At 46.0% G+C, this 19,576-nt stretch overlaps 1 protein-coding gene across 6 annotated transcripts in view; it reads left to right on the top strand.

Annotated features, from left to right (window-relative positions):
* The window catches only part of FGF13 (fibroblast growth factor 13), a 232,320-nt gene that overhangs the window by 119,548 nt on the left and 93,196 nt on the right, over positions 1 to 19,576 (top strand). The gene's annotated exons all lie outside the window — the stretch shown is intronic.

Consider the following 19,576-nt stretch of genomic DNA (forward strand, 5'->3'; position numbering starts at 1 on the left):
TGGTCCAATAGCAGATGTCTTTATAACAAAGAAAGAGTGCATTTCAGAGGTTATAAATATATAGGATTGGATCCTACTCTGACTGATACAGGTGTGATAAAATGAGGGTTTGTGCAACACAATTGCTGTGTCACAACTGTCTGGTTTCTACAGTCACAATGTGTACACATGGGGCACATCAGTGTATGTGATGCTTCACAGTTACATCAGCAAAATGGAGTATATCTCTGCCCTCAATGAGCTTTCATACTGCTAGTGGTACTCCTCTTTCCATTATCCAGTTCTGTAGGTTTCCAGTATGCATGTGTGTCCCCAAAATAAACATAGTGGTGCTTTAAAGTTAACATGAACAAAACAGACAGGTGTCTGATTTAAGGAGCTTACATATTTCTAACGGGCCTCATTGCATTATCCCATTCTATGGCCATACAACTATCTCATAGCCAAATAGGCCCATGAAGATTGCATATGTAACATGATAGTTTTTGCAGTTTTAAATGGAAAATATGATTGCCTGTTTTGTCAGAAGATAGGTTGCAATAAACACTTTCAAGAAGTCTCAGAGGCACATGTGTTTTTCTTTTGCCTGCACCTATGTTTGTCTAGGATTGTTGCTGTTACCCACAAATGTAGATCTTTGCTTTACTAAATATTACAGGAACAACATCTATAGCTATGGAAAAGGAACAACAGTGAAATCTTTCTTTTCTTTTGGGTGGATTGTAGCTCAGTTTAATGCTTTCAGTGGCATGGACATGTGAGATGGGCAACTTCTGAGAGATTTAATTCATGCAGCTATATGTGTAATAAAAGTGGAACAGTTCCTGAATCTCTGAATTGTATTATCTTTCATGTCAAAGCAATGGCCTTTGGTTTTAGATTTAGATGTTCAAAAAACAACAATTGCTCTGCAAACAAACTGGCCAGAAGCTTCAAATGTCAGTGAGTTGTGGCTGGCAAGAGTTGGCAATTTCAGACAACATTTGGATTTTTTTTTTGTTTCATTTGTATTCATGCATAGTTTCTTGCAAGGAGAAGCTTAGAAGTTCTAGAACATTATCCTTTACTAACCATTGTGTTGCTTGCTTTTTTTCCCAAAAGAAAAAGTGATGCTACTGATGTCAGAGAGAAACATGCATTGTTTTAGAAATAACAGAGTTGTTGACTGTTTTAAGTTGAATTCTTAACACTACTTGGTTAATGAACATTCAGTTTGGTGTTATCGCTCCTGGTTATAACTTGTGTTTGTAGCAATATTTGTATATTATTGCTACAAGTATGAAGCATCTATTTATAGAAGGCACTAGGGTCTTGATATACATGGGGTCATATCAGACAATACCCTTTTGCTGATCCTACCATTATGCAGGGTGGAGAACAAATGTCTGTCATCCCTGTCTGCCATCCTGATAATGCCATTCACTGGGACAAAATGTTTGATTTTTGGTTCAGGTGTGAAAAATGCAAGATGTGTAGGTCAAAATCATGTAGTCAATCTCCTGGTTGAAAAACAAAAACAAAGCCTCCATCAGAGGTTTAATCACAGAATTTGGGGGTTCCAACCTTACTAGGTTTTGCTCACATCAGACTGCCTTGTTTAATTGAGTGCTTGCTAATCTCTCAACTGCTCATGTATTGTCATTCTTTAAAAGAAAAGAAAGCCTGACTCATTATACGCAAAAATTATGAATATTATTCATGTAATATGTATAAAGGTGAAGTCCCACACTGTGCTATATTTCTTCAGCATAATATTTATATTAATACATGCATATTTTAATACAGTTATATACACTGCTTTATGCATCTGTTTAAGTGCTTGTTGCATTGGAAAACCTGGAATAAAAATGTGTACACTGCATTTAATAATGCATATAATCAAGCATATTATGTGCGAGCACTCTCACTATGTTTAATGGAACTGGGATGGGGGTAGAACCGTGCATTTTGTTGAGATTAAGGAGTGGAGTGAGGAATCCATTTGGATAAACTCAACATTGGGATTATGAGAAAATTCCACCCCCTTCTTACACAGATTGAATTTCTATGTGCATTGGCTTTTGTCCTGGGATGTATTTGCTCCCTTCCCTCCATGTGATGGGTCAGATTGGTGAAGAGGCATCACCAAGTGGCCTGCTTGTTTCTTAACAAATGTAATTAGCACATGACAATATTAATCTCTTTTCCTTGGGATATTTGTAGAATTGAGCTTGAGATGGGCAGCTACCAGATGCAAATGCCGCTCCTCCCCCCCAATATTCCAACAAGTTTCTCTTCTTCATAAAAAGCTTATTCCACCACCCCCACCCCTCATCCTGGAAGCATTTCATTCAGCATGGTAGTTCCATTGCTCCATTTCAGTGACATATTTTAATCATTAAGCCATTCTTCCAGAAAACGTTGTAGAACCAAAGAGACCAGGCGGTCTGCCTCATTCTAATGCACATACCTAATAGCAAAAGACAAATGTCTTTTTCTCCTTCTGAGGATATATGTTTCCATTCACAAAGAGGCATCCAGGCACGAGATAAGAAATGGCAATGTGATGTTATCTAATCCATAAATGTTGAGAGGGTGTCAGTTCCTATACAGATGGAAACAAGAGTGCTGACTTATGCCAACTGCATGAATATTGCACTTTAAAAAAAAGAATGCTGTTTAGTGTGAAGATATGTACTCATGATTACTTGCCACATTTTAATTCTTCTCTAACAATCTGGGAATATGTTAGTTGGGTGCCTCTTCCAGCATTTCTCTTCATAATTCATGCCATAATTCAGTTCAACTCATAGGATTCAAAAGTATATGAGTCATCTTTAAGTTTTTGCTTGTACAGGGACAGCATACTAGAAGGATCTAGGCTACATGTAATGATGTAGACCAAGGCACTTCTTCACACAAGGCATAGTTCAACTACAGAATTTGCTTCTTCAGGAGGCAATGATGGCCAGCAACTTGGTTGTCTTTAAAAGAGGGTTGGACAAATTCATGGAAGAGAAGGCTGTGCATGACTCCTAGCCACAATGGCTATGTTCTACCTCAGGCTTCCTCAATCTCGGCCCTCCAGATGTTTTTGGCCTACAACTCCCATGATCCCTAGCTAACAGGACCAGTGGTCAGGGATGATGGGAATTGTAGTCTCAAAACATCTGGAGGGCTGAGGTTGAGGAAGCCTGTTCTACCTCAATGGTCAAAGGCAGAGGATAGTGTTATTGTGCTCAGGTGCTGTTTGAGGTTTTCCCATTGGGGCACCTGGTTGTCCACTGTGATAACAAGGTGCAAGGCTAGATGGGTCATTGTCCTGGTCCAGCAGAGTTATTCTTATGTGCTTATGTTCATATCAACTTAATCTAAAGTTTGTGTCCAACATTAGAATCATAGAATCATAGAGTTGGAAGAGACCACAAGGGCCATCGAGTCCAACCCCCTGTTCTACTCTGTTCTATTAGTTCTACTCTGAGCTGGTCCATGGAAATTAATAGAAATGGCTTACTTAAGTCCATTAATTTCAGAGGGTCTACTCTGAGTAGAACTTAGTTGGAAACAACCCTAAGTTTATATCAGCCTGTCCTAACCTTTGGCTTATTTGGCTATGTTTGAAGCAAGAGGAAGAACAAGAAAGTAGTAGGGCCCTTGTGTGGAGAAGATAGAGAAATGCTGTTGGATGACATAGAGAAGACAGAACTGCTCAACAACTACTTTGCATGACTGGCAGTGACTCTTTAGGATTTCAGACATAGGTCTTTCCCAGCCCTATCTGAAGATGCCAAGGACTGGACCTGAGACCTTTTGCATTCAAGGAAGATGCTTTACCCCCGAGCTATGCTCTGTCTCCTAAGGTGGGTCTTGGCCAATATCTTAGCCATCTAACTCCACTGCAACCAACCTTGGTTACCTCAGAAGCCCCCACAGAAGAAGTTGTGGAACGGTCCATATGGTTGCCTGAGATTCCCCAGAGGCTTTTGCACATTCTCCATTACAGCCAGGCAAAAGCACAGAACATATGTATCACTCCACTCAAGCAGGGAATCTGGTTCTCGCGGCAGGAAGGCCATCTGAGAGGCATGCTGCAGCTATTTGTTCTCCTAAATAGTTTAAACATAAGCTGCTGCTATCTTTCCAAAACAGGGTTACATAAAGAGAAGCCTGTTTCTGCAAAAACCTAATTTGTGTTAGTACATTCAGAGCAGCGAGGCTATAATGAGGTTGTGTGCGTGTTTCTCCCTTAAACATACACACACAAACACACCCCACCACCACTCATTGGTTAGTTGCCGTCATAGATAGTTTGGCGCATTGCCCATACCTCTGGTTTTGATGCGATTCCCCACCCACCCCTTCCCCTCCTTCCCTCTCTCTGCAACAGTCTGCCTCCCTCAGGGCACACATAACCTTTTTAAACAGGAAAGTAGAGGAGCATGGCCAAGTCAGTGCATGAGAGAGGCTGGTAATGAAGGATGGCAGCCCTCAATGAGAAACACAGAAGTATGATGGGTTAGAGCAGTGTTTCCCAAACTAAGTCTGAAAACAGCTGGAGACCCAAGGCTGGGAAACACCGGGCTAGAGAATGTTAAGGGTGCTAGGCAGAGAAGAGCCAGTGCATTGTGTGGGTGGGTGATCTAAGTTAGCCATGCCCATTCACTTCAATGTGTCTGCTCTGAGCAGGATAGCTAAAAGGGAGTACTTCTTCACACAGTGCAGAGTTACATCATGGAACTAATTCCCACTGGAGGCAGTGAAGGCTACCAACTTGGATGGCTTTTAAAGAGAACTGGGCAAATTGGTGGGGGATCAAGCCTACTAATGGCTACTCAACATGATGGCTATGCTCTGCCTCCACAGTTTGAGGCAACAATGCTTCTGAACCCCATTTGCTGGAAACCATGGGAGTGGAGAGTGCTCAGGTGCGGCTTGAATACTTTGCAGAAGCAAAATATTGGCCATTGTGAGAACAGGATGCTGGACTAGGTGGGCCACTGGCCTGATCCAGTGGGGTCTTCTTTGCTACTTAATGTTCATTTGCCTTTGACTAGCAATAGAATAATCTGTACAAAAGTGCATTATTTTAGGCAAACTTAACTATAAAATGTGTATATTGGGGGTGGGGAGGTGGATCACACTAAAATGCTGATGAATTCTCATGAAGACTTAGAAGAAGCCCCACCACCACTACAAATAGATGTGAAGTGAACTTAAAGAAAGAAATATGAGGAACTGAAAGGAATAAAAATTGAAAGTTTTGTTTCTCCCCCATGTGCTGTTTGTTAAAAATTAAGCCTCTGTATATGACCTCCCTAATTCTTGTCTGGGATGTCCTGGAATGAAGCATTCCAGCACCCATCCTTCTCCCCCCAGATAGGCTTAATTCACTTCAGCTGTCAGATATTAGCAGCAAACAATTCACTTCCCTCCTTTGCAGCACATACACCTCCAGGTCCACCAATTCGCAAAGGTACATAAACAAGTAAGTTACATAACCCCCAGTTATCACACTGGAGAGCCAGTGTGGTGTAGTGGTTAAGAGTGGTGGACTCGTAATCTGGTGAACCGGGTTCGCGTCCCCGCTCCTCCACATGCAGCTGCTGGGTGACCTTGGGCCAGTCACACTTCTCTGAAGTCTCTCAGCCTCACTCACCTCACAGAGTGTGTGTTGTGGGGGAGGAAGGGAAAGGAGAATGTTAGCCGCTTTGAGACTCCTTCGGGTAGCGATAAAGCGGGGTATCAAATCCAAACTCTTCTTCTTCCGCTCCATCCCACAAGTGCATAAATTTATGAAAAGCAGATTACAAATCCATGAATGCCAAATAGCTCCTTATACTTGCCGACAAAAGAAGTGGTAAAGAAGTTTCCCAAATGCCCAATTTTGCAAGTTGCACCAAAGAATTTCCAGTTCAGAAGAATGGAAGGATTACACCGCTCCCCACAAAAAGATGTAGTCACTGGTCAGTAGCCTACCTGGGACAACATCTGAAGCTATTATCTGAGATTAAATGGTTGCTGTTATTGCTGTTGTTAAGAACTTAAACCTCAACCTTTGCCAACCTAATGCCCTCCACAAGTTTTGGAGTGTGCCTATTAGCTGCAGCCAGTTTCTCCCTCCCACTCCATTGGCTTACTACATTTGTTGATAAGAGGATGCTGTCCTCCACCTCCTGCGAAGGTTGGAAGCTTACAGCCTTCAACATGTTGCTGAACTACACACTTTCATAGTCTCTGCCACTGACATGCTTCCTGGTGGGAGTTGGAGTCCAATGACATCCAAGGAGCTCCTTTCCTCCCCTACAAGTCATGTGAAATGGCATTGAAAAGCTAAGAACAATTCATAACCAACAAGCCTTTATCCATTATGAACAGCATTGTAGGCAGGACGAAGCTTTCAATGACAGTTGGCCACAATGGCTATGTTGGACCTCCACAGTCAGAGGCTTCTGAATACCTGCTGCTGGAAACCACAAGAGGGAGAGTGCTGTTGCACACAGGTCACGCTTGCAGGCTTCCCTTAGAAATACAGTTTGCTACTGTGGTCTAGATGGGCCTTTGGGCTGATCCAGCAGCTAGGCTGTTTGCATGTTCTTAAACTGAATAATTTAAATGTCACCATAAAGGGAAGGAGAAAAAAACAGAAATTCTGATGGTGATGGTGATGATGAAGAACCTATTTTCCCTGTGACTGATTTGTCATGTCCCTGGAAGACACAGAGGAAGAGGAGGCGCTAAGCTAAAGGCCCATTACATGGTACAGCTAAAGTCATGTTTTTTCAGTTGAGACTACAGGAACCCTGTCATTGCAAATCATTTGCTGCAAGGCTCCTACTTCCATGGCATTGTCTCTACAAGGAATACATTTTCCAGGGCCATGCTGATTGCTAATGAAGAGCATGGGAGTTTTAAAAAAAAAAGGCTTGGAAGCTGGTGTATACACAATGACAAGAAAAGTCATGAGTCATGCTTGAAGAGACTGATTAACTACTCATGACAAGGTTTCCGATAAGCAAGCTTAGAACAGAATGACATCAAATGTGGTTGATGGACTTCAGGTAAATCACCTGCCCTATTTGAAACTTGGCTTGGGATAGCTATCACGTACTTTCTGTGTTTTAATCAGGAGGGTTTATTCCCCCTTAAACAATAACAATTTTATGCATTTTTTAAAAAAAAAGATATTTATTCACCTTTCATCAGATGATTTCAGAGCCGGATACAAAAAGTGTGAAAGCTATTGACATAAAACTATTCACACTAGATATAATAATAATAATAATAATAATAATAATAATAATAATAATATTTTTTTATTTGTACCCCGCCCATCTGGCTGGGTTTCCCCAGCCACTCTGGGCGGCTTCCATAGAAACCAAAAATACACTAAAATATCACAGATTAAAAACTTCCCTGAACAGGGCTGCTTTAAGATGTCTTCTAAATGTCAGGTAGTTATTTATCGCTTTGACATCTGATGGGAGGGCATTCCACAGGGTGGGCACCACTACCAAGAAGGCCCTCTGCCTGGTTCCCTGTAGCTTTGCTTCTCGCAATGGGGGAACCGCCAGAAGGCCCTCGGCGCTGGACCTCAGCGTCCGGGCAGAACGATGGGGGTGGAGACGCTCCTTCAGGTATACTGGGCCGAGGCCGTTTAGGGCTTTAAAGGTCAACACCAGCACTTTGAATTGTGCTCGGAAACGTACTGGGAGCCAATGTAGGTCTTTCAAGACCGGTGTTATGTGGTCTCGGCAGCCGCCCCCAGTCACCAGTCTAGCTGCCGCATTCTGGATTAGTTGTAGTTTCCGAGTCACCTTCAAAGGTAGCCCCAAGTAGAGCGCATTGCAGTAGTCCAAGCGGGAGATAACTAGAGCATGCACCACTCTGGCGAGACAGTCCGCGGGCAGGTAGGGTCTCAGCCTGCGTACCAGGTGGAGTTGGTAGACAGCTGCCCTGGATACAGAATTGACCTGCGCCTCCATGGACAGCTGTGAGTCCAAAATGACTCCCAGGCTGCACACCTGGTCCTTCAGGGGCACAGTTACCCTATTCAGGACCAGGGAGTCCTCCACACCAGCCCGCCCCCTGTCCCCCAAAAACAATACTTTTGTCTTGTCAGGATTCAACTTCAATCCATTAGCCGCCATCCATCTCCAACTGCCTCCAGGCACTCACACAGGACCTTCACCGCCTTCACTGGTTCTGATTTGAAAGAGAGGTAGAGCTGGGTATCATCTGCATATTGATGGACACCCAGTCCAAATCCCCTGATGATCTCTCCCAGCGGCTTCATATAGATGTTAAAAAGCATGGGGGAGAGGACGGAACCCTGAGGCACCCCACAAGTGAGGGCCCAGGGGTCTGAACACTCATCCCCCACCACCACTTTCTGAACACGGCCCAGGAGGAAGGAGCGAAACCACTGTATAACAGTGCCCCCAGCTCCCAGCCCCTGTAGACGGTCCAGAAGGATGTTATGGTCGATTGTATCAAAGGCCGCTGAGAGATCCAGCAGAACCAGGAAACAACTCTCACCTTTGTCCCTAGCTCGCCGGAGATCATCAACCAGCGCGACCAAGGCAGTTTCAGTCCCATGGTGAGGCCTGAATCCCGATTGGAAGGGATCCAAATGGTCCGCATCCTCCAGGCGTGCCTGGAGTTGTTCAGCAACCACGCACTCAATCACCTAGCCCAAGAATGGAAGATTTGAGACTGGGCGATAGTTGGCCATACTGGCTGGGTCTAAAGATGGTTTTTTAAGAAGCGGTTTAATGACCGCCTCTTTCAGCGGATCTGGGAATGTTCCCTCACAGAGGGAAGCATTCACCACCCCGCAGAGCCCATCGCCCAGCCCTTCCCGGCTTGCTTTTATTAGCCAGGATGGGCAAGGATCAAGGAGACAGGTGGTTGGTTTCACGCGTCCAAGCAGCCTGTCCACATCCTCGGGGGTATATATCAATATCATTAGGGACATGGGGGGCACTGTGCTTTAAACCACTGAGCCTCTTGGGCTTGCTGATCAGAAGGTTGGTGGTTCGAATCCCCGTGACGGGGTGAGCTCCTGTTGCTATGTCTCAGCTCCTGCCAACCCAACAGTTCGAAAGCATGCCAGTGCAAGTAGATAAATAGGTACCACAGTGACAGGAAGGTAAATGGTGTTTCCATGCACTCTGACTTCTGTCACGGTGTCCCGTTGTGCCAGAAGTGGTTTAGTCATGCTGGCCACATGACCAAGAAAACTGTCTGTGGGAAATTGTTGGCTCCCTTGGCCTGAAAGCAAGATGAGCACAACAACCCCATAGTCGTCTTTGACTGGACTTAACTGTCCAGGGGTCCTTTATCTATCCATAGCAGAGCATAGCATAGCAAGCTGCCATTGGTCTGTGTAGCTCAGTGTTGTCTATAACAGGGGTTCCTAAACTGTTCACAAGCTTCATTCACATGATCTACATCACGTCTGTAAGGAACAGTAACTAAATAGCAGGCACAGTGGCTGCTCTATTATTCTTAGTACCCAGCAGCCTGCCTAGAAAGAGAGTGGGATGTACGGGAAGTGACAAGCAGAGGAGGCACTTGAAAGGAGTGGAGAGGATTAGCAGTGAAGTTAATGGGAGGCGAGAATTAATTAAATCTTGATTCAACTCAAAATCATGCAGCATCCAACACAGCACATTACAATTGTTACAACATTATTATTTTTTAAAAAACCATTAAGTGGTCCTCAGCAACTTTCAAGTGGTTCACTGGGTAGGGGGGGAGGGAGGGAATCATAGGTCTACCATGACTGGCAGTGGCTCTCTATGAAATGCAGACAGGGGTCACACCCAAGCCTACCTGGAGATGCTGGGGACTCAACCTGGGACTTCATTCACACAAAGCAGATGTGCCACACCAGGAGTGGGGAATCTTAGACATTGGGACCAAATGTGGCCCTCAAGTCCTCTATCTGGCCCTTTGAATTTTCCCTAGGCCCCATCCCCTTTCCTCAGAACACTCCCCCCATGGGTACTACTTTGCACCCCAAATATTTTTGGCTGTCCTTGAACTCCCACATTGCCTCTGGTTCACCTGGATGGAGAATAGAGAGAGGTGAGTATGTGCAGAAAATACCCTACTGTGCAAAGGTAAAATCTGCATTCAACACTCACTTTTGTCTCTGACCCCACCCACTACTGGCATGTAATCCATGGAAGGGTGCCTAGGTGGGAATGTGGCGCTCAGAGTGCATAAAGGGTCCTCACTCCTGATTTCTGCCACTGAGCTTGTCCCAACCCACCAGGCCAAGTGACCTGAGTGATTCTCGCAGTTGCACTCCTGCTGCGTCAGAATCCACCTGCTGATGAAGCTGAATCCATTAGGTGATGAAAAATTAAACAGCGTTGCCCACTTCAATATCTCTGTAAAGTGTAGCTTGATTATGCAGATGTATTGCTAATCCTTAACTGCATTATAAGTAGATGTTATTTTCCAGGAATGGTCTTTCTCTAAAAGTGAGCATCTTCCATTTCACCATGATAATGCTGAAGGGCACATGACTGGGAGGGCTGTAAGTAACCAACTAAGTCTGGGGTGGTGAATACTTTTCACCACAAGGGCCACATTCCAGGGTGGTCAAGGTCAAAGGCAAAAGTGGGCAGAGCAACAAATGTAAGTGTTTCCTTTGTGCACTTGGCTGCTTTCCACACACACACACACACACACACACACACACACACCTCTGTCCTCTATCCAGGCGAGCAAGAGGCATTATCAGAGTTCTCAGGTGGTGTGGATGTGTGCAAAGTAGGGCAACCTTTACACCAGACTTTCAAAGCACTATCGCAACCACATTAAAGAATCATGGCTTTCCCCAAAGAATCCAGCGACTGCAATTTGTTTAGGGGTGCTATGAGTTGTTAGGAGGACCCCTATTCCCCTCAGCCACAATTCTCAGAGTTCCCAGGGAAGAGGGACTGATGGTTAAACCATTCTGGGAATTGTGAATATGTCCTAGTACTGATGAGGGATGTGGCCTGCAGAACGGTCATGTAGCTGGAAAGGGTGTGTTGCCGAGAGAGAGTTCGGAAGGCCAGATGGAGAGGTCTTGGGGTCAAAAGTTCCTCATCCACGAACTCATCTGTAGACTCATGCATGGCCAGTAGGATAGCCCTGAGTGCTAGCTTTCTTTTTCCTCTCCCCCCCCCCCCACCTCACACAACTAAATTAAGACTGACATATCCATATAGTGAAGGAAAACTGGAGCTTGGTTCAGACCTATTTATACAGAGCAACAAGACCTTGGGTAGCAGATGTATTTCACCCCTGATACAAACACATACATCAACAATGACACTAAAATGCAGCCATCCTAGGGTTGGATTTATCCTGGTATGGATCAGGGATGAAGGCCAATAGCTGGAAGAATTATTGCAGAATCTGTGGCACAATGAGTTTCCAATACCACAATTGATGCATTGGATTCCTCTGTTGCATAACATTACAACTCACACATCTACTAGCACAAGAGCCCTTCAACTAGCAGACAGAGAACATTGGATACAGCCCGATTATTGTTGCGTCTCCGTCCCACAAACCTTCTGCGACGGACCCCAGGGCAGTGTACATAGGGGTTCTCACTGGACTCCCATCCACGCACTGATGAGATCAAGAACATCTTAGCTTCAGCAAGGATACTCCAATCTATGCCTTTGGACTGTGCTGTGTGGATGCTATATAGCACATGCATGCATTATATGCCTCCCATGGGTGCTGTGTGCATCCGAAAAAGCCGCACATAGGGCACTCCCATCTTTGGATGTGAGGCACAGAGTTTCTAGGAATGGGAAGAGAAGAAAAAATCAACCTCGCTGAATGGAGAACAATTCCAACTTACAAAGTGGAGGAAGAAGAAAATAAGCTCTCAGCTTTGAGTAACCCAGTGCCACATGCTGGTGTTCTGCACTTCGAACACAAATTGGTGGATACAAATGGCCAAGCAATGCCAGAAGCAACAGATGAGCAATTCTGACTGAACCCAGCCCAAGATCATGGCATCACTAACACTACTACAGTGAAGGGGAGAGATATTCAAATGGTACATAGCAGCAAGGAGGAGAGAATCAAAAAACCATAGAATTGTAGAGTTGGAAGGGACCCTCTGCAATGCAGGAATCTCAGCTAAAGCCTCCATGACAGATGGCCATAAGATCTCTGTCTAAAAACCTCCAAGGAAGGAAGAGATTCCACCACCTTCCCAGGTTCCACTGTCAAACAGCTTCCTGTTGTTTAGTCAGAATCTCCTTTCTTCTAACTTGAAGCCATTGGTTTGGGTCCTACCCTCTGGAGCAGGAGAAAACAAGCTTAGAACATCTTCCATTGGCCTACATGACTTTTTTTTGCCCATTTCTTCATGGGCAACTTTCCAAGAGCCACATGCTAGTGGTGGGCTGGGGCCATTGCAAAAGTGGGCAGGGCTATGGATTTAACTCTTACCTTTGCACCATAGGTTGCAGTCCAGCCACGCAAAAGGCAGTTTTCACATGTGCATGTATCTCATCCTCATTCCAGGCAAGCAAGAGGCACTGTCACAGTTCATGGACACATTCCAGCCCCCCAAAGGACTCAAGGAGGATGTGCCCAGTGGAAGGAACTGTGGCCATAGGTCACATTTGCTCTCCCAGCTGGAAGTTTCACACTGCAGACCTAGGATCACCTCTGCGTGCAGCCTCTTACCAGTCTTAGACTGGAGAAGGGGAACTGGATTCAGTTGGTGGTCCAGATCCTTCTCTCCTCCAGCCTGATTGCCTCTCCGGCCCACCAGATCATAACCATAGGATGGATTGTGGGGGTTGAATATAGCCCTAGAATCTTCCAACACTCAGCTCCATTGGAGGGCTCCTAATTAGACCCATCAACCCGGAGGTTCACCCCCCCCCCGCCCCACAGCCTATTTCAAGAATACATTTGCTTGTATCCTGCTTTCTTCTCTGTCTTGAGACACTCATAATCTAACATACTTCCCCCCCCCCTTCTCCGGCTGAAATCATCCTCCCAGTCAAAAGGTGTTTTCTTTTTATCAGTCTTTGATAGAAACAGTTTAGTTGTACACACATTTCTTCTAAAGTGTGAAACGTTAGTGTGAGCCCGCCAGCATGCAGAGAGATAACTCAGAGGAGAAAATGTGTGAAAAATGTTGCGTTGTGTTCCCCCTCCCCCCCCCACATACACCATGGAATACTTTCTTATTAAAAGCTAGTTCTCTGCACCCCCATCAAACAGAAAGATTTAGGTCAACAAAGAGAATGCCAGAGAATGTCAGATTAATCAATAAATAGGGATGCCCATTCTTTGATTCCTTCACCCTGAACATCAGCCTTGTATTGTTGTAGGTCGAAGTTGTGATCCTTTGGAAGTTGCTGGACTTGATCTCCAATAATCTCTGAACATTGATCATACTATCTTGGGCTGATTGGAGTTGGTATCCAACACCGACTGAAGGGCCACATCACCCCTGGTTTAGCCATCCCATCCCAAATAGTATGTCTTCATCATTCCACAGATGGGGTGCACTTTATTTTTTACTTTTAAAAAACAAACACAATTTTTTTGGGGGGGGGAATGGAGAGAAACTGAAATCAACAGATTATTCTATCCATAGTCACAGGTAAAAAAGCAACACACCGAGAAACAACAAGGCTATCAATAGCTGTTTGTCATGACGGCTATATACTACCCCCAGGACCAGAGGCAGCCTGACTGTGAATATCAACTGCAGAGGACAAGTAGGGAAAGGACTGTTGTGCTCAGGTTCCCATAGATATATCTGGTTGGCCCCTGTGAGGACAGGATGCTAGACTCCTGTCCAGTCTGATCCAGCAGGGCTCTTCGCATATTCTGAAACTCTTTTCACTGGCTAGTTCCTGCAGTGTGTGCTGGACGAGTGTTAGCTCAGAACACCAAGGAAGAGGACACCTCAGTCAGCAAATAGCTGAATTCTTTTCAACTGAGAAATGATTTATATTTGCAGGATACGTGACCTGCGCTGTACTTTTGCTCTTTCCAAATATATATATACTGCCAGGAAAGGGGTGGGTGCCATGATTGTTCCACAATATGAAAGGCCAGGTCTGATGTTCTTTGATTAATTATAAGCACAGACCAAGGTAGCTAAATCATTTCTGGAATGGTGAATGCACCGAGATTTCAAGCCAAACTACCAAGTTCCTTCTCATTGTGGTCTGAATGCCAAGAGCATACATTGTCCTCATTTCCACACATCTTATTTTAAGTATTTAAAATATCATTTTCTGTCATGCAGTTATTTTAATCTGGAGATATCCAGCACCAAATCTACATCTGGACCTTTGCCTAATGTTCCAAAAACCTATCAGAATGATCAACCTTCTCTACTGTACTCCTGGCGAGACAGGATGGACAGATCTTCCCAAGCTGGCTCTTTGTTGGCCAGTGATCCACATTTAATAGCACATATCTCATTAATACTCCCACAGCCACAGATAGAACCAACAATCCTCCAACCAACCCAGGAGGGAGAGGGGGATTGACAGTTAATGAAACACCATGGGACTGTCCTCCCCACTTGGGGTGTGGTTGGTTGGGTTTTATCTTCTAGGGATACTTACCCCATCAAACCTCCACCTCTTCCCCATACCATTTTGACCCAGGAGTCCTGGCCCAAGGATGACTTGTTATTGAGGGGATGTTACCCCTCTATTGGGGAGGCTAGTATGGGGTCTGGGATTTCCACTATTGAAGGGCTAGGGAGGAATGGTGGTGGGGCTAAATATCTCTATCGGCGAAGGGTTTCGAGATGCAGTGATCCTCGAACCCCTTCCAATCTATGCCCCATCCCAAGGGATGAGGGTAGGGAGAGCATGGATTACCCACCTCCATCATTGGTCCTGTGCAATGCCAGGTCCATAGGCAACAAAACCGCCACCATGCGTTACTTTTTTGTCTCGCAGGGGATTGACCTGGCTTGCGTGATGGAGACCTGGGTACAGGAAGGCGAAGTAGTCTCCCTACATGAGATAACACCCCCAGGTTTCTCTGTCCTCCATCAATCGCGGACTGTGGGTTGGGGGGGAGGAGTAGCGTTGTTAATCCGGGAGGATTGCTCTTTCAGAGCTCTGCCATCACCGGTGATCTCCGGCATTGAATGTGTTAGTCTCGTGTGGGGCACCAAGGAAAGCTTGGCTGTCTGGCTGGTGTACCGACCACCCAGCACACCGGCAGCTACCCTGTCAGACTTGCTGGAGGTGGTGGCGGGCTGGGCCCTGGAGTTCCCAAACCTACTGGTTTTGGGAGACTTCAACGTCCATGCCGATGCCGCTCCCTCCTCACAGGCTCTGGACCTACTGACTTCCATGGCAACACTAGGGCTCTCCCAGTTTGTTTTGGGCCCCACTCATCAAGCAGGCCACACGCTGGATCTGATCTTTGGGGCTGGCATAGATGTGATCATGCTTCCCCCTGTGGAAGTGCCATGGTCTGATCACTACGCGCTGAAAGCCAAGATTGACTTCCCGCTCCTTCCCTGCTCGGGTGGTGAACCTATTTGGGCTCGTCCGCGAAAACAGATGGACCCTGATAGATTCCGACAAGCCTTGCGGGACCCTGCTCCTCCTGGTGACTCATTAGATGACCTTGTTGAGGACTGGAATAACCGGCTCTTGGCAGCCATTGATAAGATCGCGCCTAAGCGCCCTCTGCAACCCCGTCAAAACCAGGCCCCTTGGTTTACTGAGGAGCTCCGGAAAATGAAGCGGGATCTCAGACGGCTAGAGCGAGTATGGCGATGGACTCGTGACGGAGCCTCAAGAACATCTTAAAGGACGCTTATGATAGCCTATGAGATGGCTTTGAAAGCTGCTAAGAAATCTTACTTTGCAGCTTCCATCGCATCCGCTAGCTCTCACCCGGCACAACTTTTTAGAATGATTAGGTCAATAACGTCCATAGGAGGATAGCCAAATTTAAGCACAAATTCGACCCACAGCTGTGATGCATTTGCGAGCTTTTTTGCGGAGAAAGTCCTGTTGCTCCACCGTGACCTCCTTGCCAATTTAGATACAGTTACTGAACTGGAGGCCCCTCGACTGACTTCAGGTCCAGTGTTGGACCATTTCGATCAGATACTCTCTGCTGATGTGGATAGATTCCTCCAAGTTGGTAGGCCCACCACCTGCCTCCTTGATCCATGCCCATCTTGGCTGATTAGGGAGTGTCCAGATGTTGCGCGGACCCCCCTGGTTGAAATTATCAATTTGTTGTTTTTTTTATAAAATTTTTATTGGATTTTCACATTTTATAAAGACATCCCACACACAAAAAAGACACAGACAAAAACATGTATAATTTCAAAACCTTACTTTCTTAACCTTGTTCCTTGACTTCCCCCCACCCCCCCTTCCTACATCCCAATTCCCATAATTAAATCAGCAAGTTGTTATTTCTCCTCCTTACCATATTAATATTACATCTCTTATAAAAAAAAAATTAAATTCTTTCCTAAGGTGGACCCACGTTCCCTTCCATCGATTTCCCATTTTATATTAAATATGGATCATATTAGCTAAACCCCAAAATCATAAACGTTTTTAAAATTCTATTTTCCCCTCCCTCCCAACCCCGGTTTCCGTCCCTTCCCTGATACGTGTCCAGAATAACAGTTCTTAGCCTGGATTCCTCACGTCCGAGGCCTTCAAGTCTCTTTCAGTCCCTCTCCGCCGGTTTTGTTGGTAGTCCTTTGTGTTGGTCGTCAAGTCTCGAAGGAGTTCTGTCCCAATCAAACCAGGTTTTCTTCCCACAAGAATACTTGGTAACAGCTGCTGCAAAAGTTCCACCAATCCTTCATATTCAGAGTGGAGGCCCCCATCATATTTCTTCTTTCTTTTAAGTTCCTGTATTTCAAATACTCCAGGGGCCTCCTCCTTCATCTTTCGCATCTTTCGCAGATTTGTAATCCATGTAATCCAAGGGTCTTCTTCCTTATAGTCCACTGGTGTAGGCTTCTGGTTGGTACTTTCCATCTGTGCTTTCTCCATTCCTTGCTTGCTCTCCTCCAATTCTTGAGATATCTCTTCTAATTCAGCTGCAGATTTTTTCTCATTCAAATCCTTAGTGCATTCAGCAGAGCTACTTGTTCCAGAAGTCAAGGTCGTGAGTTGTTTGTTCATAGCCAGACTCTGCTCCTGTAAAATTCCCACGAGGAAAAACATTCTTTCTATCTCAGCTAGTAATTTTCCATCTGCAGCCATTGTAATGTCTCAGAATTCCCCCTAGAGGGATTCTGGTTACTTAGTAGTCTTTTTCCAACAGTCCTTTACCTCGTTGTTTGTTTCTTTGTTTCCAACAACTTTAATTCAATTATAACACATTTAGTCCAGAGAGATCTTAAGTAACCAACTTTTTAACTTTAAACTGCCCGTTTGACAGCTTTGACAGCTGTCAAACTCCTTATTGCTCTTCAACAGACTCAGACACAGGACGCTCCCGGGTCCGGGAGGGGGGGTTGCACATAAAAAAAAAAACTTATAACGTTCCGCTCTCACACTCCAGCTCAAAACTTCTTTTATCAAATCGTGGAAATTAATATCCTTTAGCTTGCGCCGAGAAGGGTAGACTCTCCACCTTAGTTCTCCTGTTCTTGCTTTAGATCGTTTGTAGGGGGGGGGTGCGGACTTCCCTTTAACACATCCCCCGGTCGTACCGAATTCAAAGGTAAACATTTTAAAGTCCAACTTCCGTTCTACTCACGGGTTGTTTCTTTTCAGGTCCAAATTTAGGGAAAAAAGTCAGCGCTCTCCGACCATGGCACACGGCTTCGCTGCACTGAAGTAGCGGTCTACTCCCAGCACCACGCCACTCTCCGTACCCTCTCCGAAGCCTTTAAAAAGGCTCATCGTGGGTCGGAGGGGGCGCTTAAGGTGCCCACCGAGTCACCAAGTCCGCAGGCTTCCGCGCCTGCGGTTTCTGAGGGTCTCCGCGTCGCCGTCGCGGTAAGACCCGTCTCCAGCAGAGCCGATTCCCTCCGGAGCTCGGAGGGAATCCGCCATTAGTCGATCGCGCTAACCCGGAAGTGAAATTATCAATTTGTCCCTTGACACGGGGACATTCCCAGGGGAACTGAAGGAAGCAGTAGTGTGTCCACTCTTAAAGAAAACTTCATTAGATCCCTTAGACCTATCCAATTACCGGCCAGTTTCAAATCTTCCATATCTGGGTAAGGTAATTGAGAGAGTGGTTGCTGAACAGCTTGGTAGGTTTCTGGAGGAAACATCGGCTTTAGATCCATTTCAGTCCAGTTTCCGTCCTGGTTTTGGGACGGAGACGGCTCTGGTTGCCCTAACAGATGATCTCCGTAGACAACTGGATCGAGGTGGGTCAGGACTGCTGATCCTTTTAGATTTGTCAGCGGCCTTTGACATGATCGATCATGATCTTCTGGACCACCGCCTCGCAGATGTGGGGATACAAGGCATAGCCTGTAACTGGCTGTGCTCTTTTATCTCTGGTCGGGGACAGAGGGTGGCACTAGGGAGGGAAATGTCGTCGCGCCATTCCTTGGTGTGTGGAGTGCCGCAGGGCACAATTCTCTCCCCGATGCTTTTTAACATCTTTATGCGCCCCCTTGCCCAGATTATCCGGAGCTTTGGGCTGGGCTGTCACCAGTATGCTGATGACACTCAGCTCTATCTGCTGATGGATGGCCACACCGACTCGGCCCCGAACACACTGACCAGATGCTTGGAAGCTGTGGCTAGATGGTTTCGTGGGAGCCGATTGAAACTAAATCCTTCAAAGACAGAGGTCCTATGGCTGGGTCGGGATGGCATGGGGATGAGGGACCAACTCCCTTCTCTTGCGGGGGCCCAATTAGTGCCATTGCCTTCCGTTAAGAGTTTGGGTGTAATCCTTGACGCCTCCCTTTCCATGGAGGCGCAAGTTACAGCAACAGCCAAGGCGACATTTTTCCACCTTTGCTGCATCAAGCAGTTGGTCCCTTACCTTTCCCGTCTCGACCTGGCCACAGTGATCCATGCGATGGTCATCTCCAGGCTTGATTACTGTAATTCGCTCTATGCGGGGCTGCCCTTGAAGCCGTCCCAGAAACTCCAGCGGGTGCAGAATGCTGCAGCGAGGCTCCTCACGGGGTCTCTGCCATGGGAGCATATTCACCCAGTGCTTTTCAACCTGCTCTGGCTCCCGGTGGAGTACAGGGTCAGATTTAAGGTGCTGCTTTTGACCTTTAAAGCCCTTCACGGCCTAGGACCCTCGTACCTACAGGACCGCCTCTCCCGGTATGCCCTACGGAGAGCTTCAAGGTCCATAAATAGCAACACCCTAGAGGTCCCGGGCCCTAAGGAAGTTAGATTGGCTTCAACCAGAGCCAGGGCCTTTTCAACTCTGGCTCCGGGGCCTGGTGGAACGCTCTGCCTCATGAGACCAGGGCCCTGCAAGATTGCAACAGGGCTCTCCCCTCCTGCAGTTTCCAGCAGCTGGTATTCAAAGGCACAGTGCCTCTGACAGAACAGGTTAAACACAGACATCAAATGTGCACCATTTTGTGTACCTCTCTTCTTCTTTTCAATGTGGC

Source organism: Podarcis pityusensis (genome assembly GCF_964106645.2).
Source record: "Podarcis pityusensis genome assembly, chromosome: Z".
NCBI classification, from domain to species: Eukaryota; Metazoa; Chordata; class Lepidosauria; order Squamata; family Lacertidae; genus Podarcis; species Podarcis pityusensis.